Source organism: Bos mutus, chromosome 6 (assembly GCF_027580195.1).
Source record: "Bos mutus isolate GX-2022 chromosome 6, NWIPB_WYAK_1.1, whole genome shotgun sequence".
Taxonomy (NCBI): Eukaryota; Metazoa; Chordata; class Mammalia; order Artiodactyla; family Bovidae; genus Bos; species Bos mutus.
In genome coordinates, this window is record NC_091622.1 from 88,355,989 (window position 1) to 88,369,198 (window position 13,210).

Here is a 13,210-nt window from a genome sequence, read left to right on the forward strand (position 1 = left end):
ACAAACAAATAAGAATTCAAAAGTCCTTTCATTATTTTGACCTTAGAAAGAAGGACAGTTGAATGAAATCTGTGAAAGAAAAGGAAAACAAGTAACATTTTTCTTGATAAGCATTATAAGCTAATTGAATAGGAAATAATATTGACTGAATCCAAAAGTTGGCTAAGCAAAATACTCAATTGAAATACTTGAAAGGTAAAAAGGTGATTTGATAGAAGTCCCAGCTTATTATTAATTGCTAAAGTGAGAAATAGATCTATGAATTCAAACGGTTTCCCCTTTCCATTCCTATTAACCATGATTCATCGTAAATTAAAATCTGGTAGTGCCCTTGTGTGGAGAAGGCAATGGCACCCCACTCCAGTACTCTTGCCTGGAAAATCCCATTGATGGAGGAGCCTGGTAGGCTGCAGTCCATGGGGTCGCTAAGAGTCAGACACGACTAAGTGACTTCACTTTCACTTTTCACTTTCATGCATTGGAGAAGGAAATGGCAACCCACTCCAGTGGTTCTTGCTTGGAGAATCTCAGGGACCGGGGAGCTTTGTGGGCTGCTGTCTATGGGGTCGCATAGAGTTGGACACGACTGAAGCGACTTAGCAGCAGCAGCAGCAGTGCCCTTGTGAATATCCTCTAAATTACAAAGACTTAGTAGATTTAAGGGTCTGAGCTGCTGCTGCTGCAAGGTCACTTCAGTCGCGTCCGACTCTGTATGACCCCATAGACGGCAGCCCACCAGGCTCCCCCGTCCCTGGGATTCTCCAGGCAAGAACACTGGAGTGGGTTGCCATTTCCTTCTCCAATGCATGAAAGTGAAAAGTGAAAGTGAAGTCACTCAGTTGTGTCTGACTCTTAGCAACCCCATGGACTGCAGCCTACCAGGCTCCTCCATCCATGGGATTTTCCAGGCAAGGGTACTGGAGTGGGGTGCCATCACCTTCTCTGAGGGTCTGAGCTAGTTTTCTCAAAAGGCTTAAGAGGAGGATAACCAGGGTTATGATTAAATCAGCAGAAAGATTTATGGAAAAAAAAGAAAAATTACAGGTCTGAGGCCTAAGGGCCTTACTTTGAATGCTCACAATTACTTTGGTAGAACATAAGCTATGACTCTGGGCTTTCCTGGTCACTCAGACAGTAAAGAATCTGCCTGCTATTCAGGAGACCTGGGTTCGAACACTGGGTTGGGAATATCCCCTGGAGGAGGGCACAGCAACCCACTCTAGTATTCTTGCCTGGAGAATCCCCATGGACAGAGTAGTCTGGTGGGCTGCAGTCCATGGGGTCGAAAAGAGCTGGACACGACTGAACGACTAAGCACAAACTATGACTTGAGGAGGAAGGTAGTTGTTAAAAATATAAGTGTTTTACTGGGAGGGGTAATCTTACAGCCTCTCCCATCCTGGGGCCAGAGCTTATTGACTTTGATTGTGTAGGAAATAAGATCACTTATTCAATGTTTGGCTATCTATTTTAAAATTTTGTCCACATAGAGTACAGCTCAATATAGAATTAAATAGGCAAGTAATTAAATCTTGGAGAAATAAACAGTCCTGGAAGTACTAGGTCAGTCAAGGCTAAAATAGACCTTGGAGGCACAACAGGGAAGAGAGAAGACCAGGAAGATAGAATCAGTCTGAGCAGGCAGCAGGGATGAATACCCCGAGAAAGCAGGATAAGTCAGCACCCGTATATGAGCAATGCTGAGGATGGGAAGCATCTGAAGTGGTTTACCTCTTTCCGCTCTGCATCCTGCATAGATGTGGACTTGCCTGAACTGGCCAGTTATCAGAATGAGGCCAAAGGATGTGAGGTGAAGCCCAAATAAAAGGCCAAAAGGACCAGTCATTTAAAGTACCCTCTCAGGTTCAAGCATGGATTAATTAAATGGTTACTTGTTTAAAAGTGGAAAGTTTGGTTTGCTCCTCTGTATATCAACAAATATTTCACGAGTTCCTTCTCTGTGCCTGCTATCGTGCTAAGCCAGGAAGCATAGCCTATATTTGTATCTATATCTGCAGCCCTCGATTCCTGAGGCCGCTGAGTGCAGGAAATGTCAGAGCAGTCATAATTTTACAATGAGCTAGAAAAATACATGTGTTTACTCCCCGGGTCCTCCAGCCAAAGAGAATTTCTCCTTTGAACTTTCACAGCAAAATATCTGAGGCTTTCTAATTACTTATCGCTTTCTCTCCCTAATCTTATTTTATTTTACCTAGTTTCCTTTAGAACAGGATGATGGCTTATTTTATTTTTTGACTCCTAGAGTGAATGTATATATGCAAGTATGTAGAGAAAACATATATTAATATAAACCAATGAATATATCTCTATGTTCAGTATGTGATGTGCGTGCTCAGTCGCTAAGTAGTGTCAGACTCTTTGCTACCCCATGGACTGTAGCCTGCCAGGTTCCTCTGTCCATGGGACTTCCCAGGCAAGAATACTGGAGTGGGTTGCCCTTCCCTTTTCCAGGGGATCTTCCTGACCCAGGGACCGAACTTGTGTCTCTAGCATTGCAGGTGGATTCTTTACCACTGAGCCACCTGAAAAGTCATTCAGTATATGGAGAGATGTACAAAAATATTAACAGCAAAACTGAAAGCTGTGAAATTATGAGTGATAATATTTCCTTTTTGATTTCATATGTACTTTCTAAATCATACATGAGGAGCATATCTTACATAACACACGCCATATTCATGCCTGCATGCTCAGTAGGGTCCACTCTTTGCAACCCCATGGACTGTAGCCTGCCAGGCTGCCCTGTTCATGGAATTTTCTAGGCAAGAATACTGGAGCTGGTTGCCATTTCTTACTCCAGAACACACATTATAAAAATTGCTAAAAAAAAAAAAAGAAAAGGGACTAGAGAGTATCACATTAGAATAGCAATTATGTATTTCAATTATGAAGTAAAATTATATTAAAGGCTGTACACATGGAGGATTTTGTTTTAAATATTATTTTGGCCTGAAGAAACAATGGAAAATTACAAATATGTATTTAGCTCTAAAATAAAGCTGTTTTCTCTAAGCTCTGACCTGGAATCTTATAGTACAGAAGAGCAGAGCCATATACAATTATATCACTTCAAGGAAACAAAACATCTGTAATTCTAACAGTTATCTAATTATTAGAAAACAGGAAAAAAGTCAAGAAAAATTTGGGTTCTGGGAAATACTTGGCACCATACTTTTTTCTAAGGAATGTGCTTCATTTGCAGAGATGGCAAAAGTTGAGTGTTGGACTATAAATATTATCACTTTATCGGGTGGTATTAATTGCAGTTAGGAAATGTTTGTTTTGAGATACAAGTAAAAATGTATTATAGTCTTTAATAAACAGAATGTGGATCAAAGGACTAAACACAATGTGGATCAAGCAACCAGATTTTTATGCGACTATCCCATCACCATCAGTCCCAGTGGAATCTAATTTGAAATGCCAAACCATTAGTATGCTATTGCACATTTACACGGTGCTAACCCTGGGTGCTCCACTCTCCCCAGAGTGCCCTCAGGGAGGCGAGAAAAGCAGGAGCAGTAGGAGAGGTGAACTAGTTTGAAGCCACCTCAGGATTCAAAGTACCTTGCCACCGCTTAGTCTGGGAGGGAGCTATTCAGTCTGCCAACAACATCTTCTGGAATCGCTGCTATGAACCAGCTCCGGATTCTCTGCTTCATCTAGGTTTCCAACAGGAAATTCTAAGGTTGACTTTACAGGGACCATGGTTCATTTTTCCTGTTCATTATTTGGCTGCAAAAGGATGATCCCTGTCTCCTCTTGAGCTCCATTCACTAGAATCTGGGATGATGATGGAGATGTCTTTTAACCACCTCCGCTACTAAGATAACAGCCTCATCCCTTAAGAAGGAGACACTTTCATGTTCAGTGACAGAAAGCAGCAGTACTGGTTCATTTGGTACTTGAGATGATGTTATGAAATGATGAAATCACTATACCTGATAGTCTTTAAAAGACTAATTTTTGCAACAGACCCCAATCTTCTCTAAGTCCAGACTTCAGCGAAAAGGAGAGCATTCAAAAGAAGTTCTTTTGCAGAGGTTGTACTTTCAATTGACTTTTACTTGACTTGTTTTTATAAAGCCCATGTTTCTCTATCAATCTTAAATTCCTTGTCTGCCTTGTGATCAAAGAATCTGCACAAGTAAATTGACAACATTAGATTTCTATTTCAATGAAAAATATAAGATACCTCTTATTTAAGGAAGTTAAAATAAGTATCGATACAAAACCTTAAATTACATGCTACATATATATTACACATATGTTACATTATTTTAAATGTAATCAGAAAGGTTAATTTGTTTTAATCACTGCTGGTTATTTCTTTCTTCTGGTTGACCAAAACATTTAATAGTTTATCACAAAATTTTATAGGCATTAGAAATAGTAGAAATACATTTATATACTAAAATAAACTTTAGGAAGATTTATACCTGTTTATTCAAACTTAAATTGAAGAAAGTAGGGAAAACCAATAGACCATTCAGGTATGACCTAAATCAAATCCCTTATGATTATACAGTGGAAGTGAGAAATAGATTTAAGGGACTAGATCTGATAGATAGAGTGCCTGATGAACTATGGAATGAGGTTCGTGACATTGTACAGGAGACAGGGATCAAGACCATCCCCATGGAAAAGAAATGCAAAAAAGCAAAATGGCTGCCTGGGGAGGCCTTACAAATAGCTGTGAAAAGAAAAGTGAAAAGCAAAGGAGAAAAGGAAAGATATAAGCATCTGAATGCAGAGTTTCAAAGAATAGCAAGAAGAGATAAGAAAGCCTTCCTCAGCGATCAATGCAAAGAAATAGAGGAAAACAACAGAATGGGAAAGACTAGAGATCTCGTCAAGAAAATTAGAGATACCAAGGGAATATTTCATGCAAAGACGGGCTCAATAAAGGACAGAAATGGTATGGACCTAACAGAAGGAGAAGATATTAAGAAAAGGTGGCAAGAATACACAGGAGAACTGTACAAAAAAGATCTTCACAACCCAGATAATCACGATGATGTGATCACTCACCTAGAGCCAGACATCCTGGAATGTGAAGTCAAGTGGGCCTTAGAAAGCATGCCTACGAACAAAGCTACTGAAGATGATGGAATTTCAGTTGAGCTATTTCAAATCCTGAAAGATGATGCTGTGAAAGAGCTGCACTCAATATGCCAGCAAATTTGGAAAATTCGTCCGTGGCCACAGGACTGGAAAAGGTCCGTTTTCATTCCAATCCTAAAGAAAGGCAATGTCAAAGAATGCTCAAACTACCACACAATCGCACTCATCTCACACGCTAGTAAAGTAATGCTCAAAATTCTCCAAGCCAGGCTTCAGCAATACGTGAACTGTGAACTTCCTGATGTTCAAGCTGGTTTTAGAAAAGGCAGAGGAACCAGAGATCAAATTGCCAACATCCACTGGATCATGGAAAAAGCAAGAGAGTTCCAGAAAAACATCTATTTCTGCTTTATTGACTATGCCAAAGCCTTGGACTGTGTGGATCACAATAAACTGTGGAAAATTCTGAAAGAGATGGGAATACCAGACCACCTGACCTGCCTCTTGAGAAATCTGTATCCAGATCAGGAAGCAACAATTAGAACTGGACATGGACCAACAGACTGGTTCCAAATAGGAAAAGGAGTTCGTCAAGGCTGTATATTGTCACCCTGCTTATTTAACTTATATGCAGAGTACATCATGACAAATGCTGGACTGGAAGAAACACAAGCTGGAATCAAGATTTCCAGGAGAAATATCAATAACCTCAGATATGCAGATGACACCACCCTTATGGCAGAAAGTGAAGAGGAACTCAAAAGCCTCTTAATGAAAGTGAAAGTGGAGAGTGAAAAAGTTGGCTTAAAGCTCAACATTCAGGAAACTAACATGGCATCCAGTCCCATCACTTCATGGGAAATAGATGGGGAAACAGTGGAAACAGTGGCAGACTTTATTTTGGGGGGCTCCAAAATCACTGCAGATGGTGACTGCAGCCATGAAATTAAAAGACGCTTACTCCTTGGAAGGAAAGTTATGACCAACCTAGACAGCATATTCAAAAGCAGAGACATTACTTTGCCAACAAAGGTCCGTCTAGTCAAGGCTATGGTTTTTCCAGTGGTCATGTATGGATGTGAAAGTTGGACTGTGAAGAAGGCTGAGCGCCAAAGAATTGATGCTTTTGAACTGTAGTGTTGGAGAAGACTCTTGAGAGTCCCTTGGACTGCAAGGAGATCCAACCAGTCCATTCTGAAATAGATCAGCTCTGGGATTTCTTTGGAAGGAATGATGCTGAAGCTGAAACTCCAGTACTTTGGCCACCTCATGCGAAGAGTTGACTCATTGGAAAAGACTCTGATGCTGGGAGGGATTGGGGGCAGGAGGAGAAGGGGATGACAGAGGATGAGATGGCTGGATGGCATCACTGACTCGATGGACGTGTGTCTGAGTGAATTCCAGGAGTTGGTGATGGGCAGGGAGGCCTGGTGTGCTGGGATTCATGGGATCGCAAAGAGTTGGACACAACTGAGCGACTGAACTGAACTGAACTAATGTGGCTAAATAAATTAATCTCAAATATGGTTAATAGATTTGTTTTAGTTGGGGCTACTGTTTGTTATTTAGATATATGAAATAAAAAGTCAAATGACTTGTTTAAATTGTAAAAATATTTATTTAGCATAAAGGCATATTTCTTTTTTGAAAAATGTTTAGTGAACACTGGTACTATAACTTATTCTAAATAGATTGCATTAGTTTGAAAGTTTTTAGTTAAACTACACTAAATGCAATCACACCTCAGATGACAATAATGTGGTACAGTTCAGTTTGGTTAGGTTTAGAATTCTATTTCCAATCAATATCCAATTATAAGGGGGGTGGGAGGGAATCATATAAAAGTATGAAAAGGTAAAACTTGCAATTATAAGATAAATTTAGTACTAGGGATGTAATATACAACATAATAAATATAATCAATGCTGATAGGGCTTCCCTGGTGGCTTACTGGTAAAGAATCCACCTTCCAACACAGGAGTTTCGGGTTTGATCCCTGATCCAGGAAGATCCCACATTCCTCTGAACAAGTAAGCCCACAACTATTGAGCCTGTGCTGTAGAGCCCGGGGTTGCAACAAGAGAAGCTACCATAATGAGAAGCTTGTGCACACAACTAGAGAGAAGCCTCTGCTTGCTGCTACTAGAGAAAAGCCCACATAGCAATAAAGACCCATCAGAGCCACAAATAAAATAAATAAGTATGTTGTATACAAAAGTGAAAGTCGCTCAGTCATATCCAACTCTTTGCAAACTATAGAGGCCATGGAATTCTCTAGGCCAGAATACTGGAGTGGGTAGCATTTCCCTCCTCCAGGGGATCTTCCCTACCCAGAAATCGAACTGAGGTCTCCTGCATTGTAGGCGAATTCTTTACCAACTGAGCTATACGAAAGTTGTTAGAAGAGTAAATCTTAAGAGTTCTCATCACAAGTAAAAAGCTTCCTTCTATTTCTTTAATTTTATATCTATGCGAGATGATGGAGCATTTCATGAATATGTAAATTAAATGACTGTGTTGTACAACTTAAACTCATGCAGTGCTAAATGTCAATTATACCTCAATAAAACTGGATAAAAAAGTTACTTTCCCCTCTTAAGAAAAAAAAATACAGTGCAGATTTTCAACTCTGCAATTTGAGGGCAGAATTCATGATAATACTAACCTAAGATCAATTGCAAAATATTTAAATGTTTTATATTAATAAAGTAAAGAGATAAAATATCACCAATAGAATTACTTTGTTAGTCACGCCTACTAAGTTTATTCCTACCTCAAAGGTATCCACATTAATAAACCTATCAGCAATATTATTAATAATTTATAATAATTAATAATAATTAGCAATATTATTAATATTAAACTGCTGCTGCTGCTAAGTCGCTTCAGTCGTGTCCAACTCTGTGAGACCCCATAGACGGCAGCCCACCAGACTCCTCCATCCCTGGGATTCTCCAGGCAAGAACACTGGAGTGGGTTGCCATTTCCTTCTCCAATGCAGGAAAGTGAAAATTGAAAGTGAAGTCGCTCAGTCGTGTCCGACTCTTAGCGACCCCATGGACTGCAGCCCACCAGGTTCCTCCATCCATGGGATTTTCCAGGCAAGAGTACTGGAGTGGGGTGCCATTGCTTTCTCTGATTAATAACAAAAGTACCCTTTAAATAAAAATTCATAAAGTAAGTTTGCTTCCTTATAGTTTAAGTTTAGGTGGTAAAGACCAACAAAACACAGGCGTCATTTTTTATGTTTCATGTTGCCTGTCCATACACAAATAAAAGTCTGTGCCACTTTACTGTGAACAATACAAATATGTGTTACAATATAAGAACATGGAGTATATGGTCTAATTTTATCAACGTTATTCAGGGGCAGTCTCTTTTATAAATAAACCTCAAAATTGATGGGTTGAACAACATAGGATTGAGTGTTTCTCTCTTATTAAAAATTTAGTTTCTAATATTGTTAGTTGCTCAGTCATGTCTGACTTTTTGCAACCCCATGAACTGTATAGGTTCCTCCGTCCATGGAATTCTCCAGGCAAGAATACTGGAGTGGTGGCCATTCCCTTCTCCAGTCAGAAATAACAGATTAACATAAGTATGACTTCTTCAAAATAAAAATGACTGAGCATAGCAAAAAGTTTGAACTGGCCACCACAACCTCTATTTGAAAAGTGGCAAGAAGCCAGATAATTTCATTGTTTCTCAGAGGTAATGTTTTGCCTACTTGCCATCTGCTCACGCATCCTGGACTCACTGGAAACCAGTTCAACTCCAGTACCCTTATACTGTCTGGTCTCACCAGCTCAGCTCATACTGCTTGAATGGACACTTTGGCAGAGCTGTTAATTTCTTAATGCTAATTATTTATAGCTATTTATAGAAGGCTTTGCTCCCACCAAAGCCCTATTGGAACATCCTCTTATGATGCCTATTTTATAGATGATGAACTGAGGCTTGGCTAGGTTAAGTCATTTGCTAAGTAAGGGACAAACCAGTAAGTGACAAAGGCAAGATTTGAACCTAAAGCTCTCCTGCTTCAGAATTGGATCCGTAACCCATGAACTCCTATTTAATTATGATTATTCTTTCATTGTTTGGTGCAGTCCTGAATTGTATCAGAAATCCTTTTTAACTTTTTTTTTTTTGTAGGAGAGGTCTCTTTTGATTTGTGGAAAATAATAAAACTTTAGCTGAACCCTCAATTAAAAAGACCTTCTGAGTCCGCTGGTTGAATGCAACATTGCAAACCTAAGGATATTCAGAGGAAGCAGTAAGTCCTGCAAGATCTAGTATATTTTCCTGGCAAAAATCACAATTTCAGGTAAAGAACATGAGATCACTCCCTATTAAAAAGTGAGGGGAGATTGGCGGCCACACTTAGCTTCAAGCCCTTCCCTGTCTCTCGCCCGGTCTCCCTCCCATGCTTACCTGGATCAGGAAGGGGTGTTCTGTAAAAATCAAAAGGAAAAGTATGTCCGGGTTTCGGGCTGCTCTGATACACGCACACCTTCAAACCTGGGTGCCTATGGATTTTGCTTTCTAACAACCTGCCCTCAACTTGACCTCAGGGAGTGGATTAGAGCGTTTTTTTCACCCCCTTCTCCCATTTTTCACCTGCTACGGGTGTGAATACGAGGAGACTTTTTACCTTAGTTGTGGAGCCGAACCTGCCCCGGAGAGTTTGTTCCCGTGCTCAGTCACAAACTCTGATCATCGCCGGAGAGTCAGCGCTCGCTCACCTGTCCCGGAGGTGGAGGTGAGGTCGGAGCCAGGTGCGGGAGGAGGGGCGGCAGGGCTCGCTCTGCGCCTGGCAGTGCCCTTCCGACGATCATCCAGCCTAATAAGCTGTTAATTATTACTCCCGGTCGCCACAGCAGGGAAGTGTTCGGAACCTGAGCCACTCCCTGCGCCTCAGTGCATGTTGGGAGTGTTTACTTTCTTTCTTCCCAGCAGCTGACAGGGACACTCCTTTGTGTCCTGTCACACATCTTGAGGACAGGTAAACTGACAAGTGAATTTGTTGAAGCTTTATCCTCTGAACTGGACACATTCTAGTCTCTCCTCTCTGCTCTGTAGAGAAACAGTCTTCTTTAAGAAATGACATGAACGAGGATGGAATGTCATCATTCATGTCTTTCTTTTTTAAAAATTTGTCTTTTAATTAGAAATTTCTGAAATATACCCCCTTGTTTTTATTGCCACTTCCTTTCGGAAAAGGCACCTAATCACACAGAGCAGTGGTTCTCACACTTCCTAGGGAACCAGAGACTCTTCTGCATCTCGCTAGACTCCACGGGTCTCAGCATCTGTGAAACTTTGATCCAGTAAATTTGGGGCAGGAGGCAGGTATTTTTTAAATCAGCTTCTTGGAAGAATCTGGTGAACATCTGAATTTGAAAACTACTGTAGTAAAAGTATACAGGAGGAAATGAGTAGTAATTTAGTCACTAAGAGAATTCTGTTTGGAAGCTGCTTTCCCTCAATACCTCTGATTTTAAAAAGGACACAAGTCTAATTAACTAGATTTATTATGGTGATAATTTCACAATATATGCAAATATTGAGTCATTATTTTATACACCTGAAGCGAATATGTCAGTTATATCTCAAAATGAAAGGAATGGATAAAGGAACTGACAGTTAAAAAGCAGGGTGGCTCAGTGATAAAGAATTCCCCTGTCAATGCAGGAGACCTCAGTTTGATCTCTGATTCCAGAAGATCCAACATGCTGGGGAACAACTAAGCCTCTGAGCCACAACTATTGAGCCTGTGCTCAAGAGCCTGGGAGCCACAGCTACTGAGCCTATGTGTCAAAGCACTGAAGCCCAGGATCCCTAGGGCCCGTGCTCCACAATGAGAGAAGCCACCGTAATGAAAAGCCGGCAAAGTGCAACTAAAGAGTAGCCTCCTCTCCCCGCAAATAGAAAAAGCCCTCGCAGCAAGGAAGACCCCCATGGAACGCAGCCTGCCAAGCTCCTCTGTCCATGGGATTTTCCAGGCAAGAATACTGGACTGGGTTGCCATTTCCTTCTCCAGGGGATCTTACCAATCCAGGGATTGAACCTGGGTCTCCCACATTGCAGGCAGACTTCTTACCATCTGAGCCACTAGGGAAGTAATGAAGACTCAGCACAGCCAAAATTATAATATTTTAAATAAATAAAATTATTAAAAAAAGAGTTCCCGCGTTGAAAACTACCAAATACCAAAACATTTAATACTTATTTAAATTAATAAAATCAGACTCCTCCCCCCACCCCCCAAAAGGTACCAAAGACTTAGAGACACTCATAGTAAATGCTCTGGAAATAATGCTTTCATTTACACATGCACAAATGTACTTTTTGGCATCATTGGTACTTTATTTGTTTACCATGTAAAGCACTTTGATAATGGGAAAAAAAAGGTTATTTTACAAGTATAAACCTCAGAGACCTCAAAAGGAATTGAATATAATTCTTACAATGAGTTCAGAAGGCAGAGTTGATTTCTGGTTTCCTATATATGCAAATGTCAATTTAACTGAGCATTACTCTGATTTGCAGGTTGTAAGTTTGATATAGTATCAATACTTCAAGGATCCTCTATGTTCAAAAGATCAGACAGTTTATCTGTCTTTTGGTGTGTGGAGACCAGGGATGTTCAGACCGACCATTCTTTGCGCTAGTTTAATAAGCAGAACAGAATCAGGCATGTGGGCTTATTGCATCACAATAAAAGCTTCTACAACTTCATATATGAGGACAGTGTGACCTGGTATTACCTGTGGATCTTAGTTTGATGGCCATGGTGGCTCTACAAACCCTCTTGTGTGACTGACTGCTGGTATGGACTGACCTTTGAATGACAACTAACAGGAACTGCAGTGTCCACAGATCCTAGGCTCCAGCACATCTTTTTCCAAATCCATGCTGCACTCCTGTTGTCTACATTTGTTTATTATCAGTATCAGAGAAACCTTATTTTGTCTTTTTTATCTGCAACCATCCTTGAAGACTTTGTTCCAATGACTGGCTTCAACTGGTTTCCTTTTGCTAGTTTCAGTGATTCTTTTTGTTTTGGAGTATTTAATCTTTTACAAATATAAAATTTTTATTTTATAATAGAAAAATCCGTAATTTCACTTGTGCAATGTGAAAAATTTGAAAAGCACAGACATGTAGAAGAAAAAAATCACTTACAATTCCATCTCTGAAATATAGCTACCAAGAACAACTTAGTAAATGTCACTATTGATATACTTTCTCTATGGATATTTACCAAAATGCTATTACACTTGGCTTATTGTTTTATAGTCTGCTTTTATCACATTGAACATATTATAAACAATCTACCACATGTCAGCTTTTTTTTCCTGCAATGTGATTTTTAATTAGCTGCCCTGTATTACACCATATGGATATACCATTATTTACTTAATCATATCTCTATTGTGAGAAATTTATGTTAGTATAAACAATGCTGCAGAAAATGTTTGTATGTAGTTACACACAACCATGATTATACCTTTTAGACATTTCAAAAAATGAAGTTGCCGGATGAAAGGTAATGTACATTTTTGAAGAGTTTCTCATGTGTCAATTTTATTCTCCCAAACTAACTTTTGGATTATTTTTATTTTTAAACATGTACGAATTTGAACTTGACAGTTGATGTTAGTGGTCAAGAACCCACCTGCCAACACAGGAGACATAAGAGATGCAGGTTCGATCCTTGGATTGGAAAGATTCCCCTGGAGAAGGGCATGGGAACCCGCCCCAATATTCTTACCTGGAGAATCGCATGAACAGAGGAGCCTGGAAGGCTACAGTCCATAGGGTTGCAAAGAGTCAGACACAACTGAAGCAACTTAACACACAGTACATCAGTTTGAAAGGTTTAAAAAAATTCATATCCTATTTTAGCTATGTATGTGATTGATAACCGTAAGATTGAACCCATTTTTAGACTGACCCTGTACTTTTGCTTTTTGTTTATTATTCTCTTTGGTCATTTTTTCTGTATTGATTTCTAAGATCTCTTTCTATATTAATCACATCAACATGTTATCGAATATGCTGTGGCTATATTTCCCAATACTGTTTGCATTTTAATTTTATGGTAGATTTTTAACTTACAAAA

At 39.7% G+C, this 13,210-nt stretch overlaps 1 protein-coding gene across 2 annotated transcripts in view; it reads right to left on the reverse strand.

The window, feature by feature from the left end:
• The window catches only part of RASSF6 (Ras association domain family member 6), a 74,536-nt gene extending 64,561 nt beyond the window's left edge, over positions 1–9,975 (reverse strand). The window contains exon 1 of one of the 2 annotated variants that reach the window (XM_070372970.1): positions 9,737–9,975. The gene's annotated coding sequence lies outside the window, so the exon portion shown is untranslated. Of the gene's footprint in view, positions 1–3,962; positions 4,144–9,736 lie in introns of those variants that run through there. The other variant, XM_070372968.1, reaches the window with a different exon arrangement.
• Between the last annotated feature and the right edge of the window lie 3,235 nt (positions 9,976–13,210).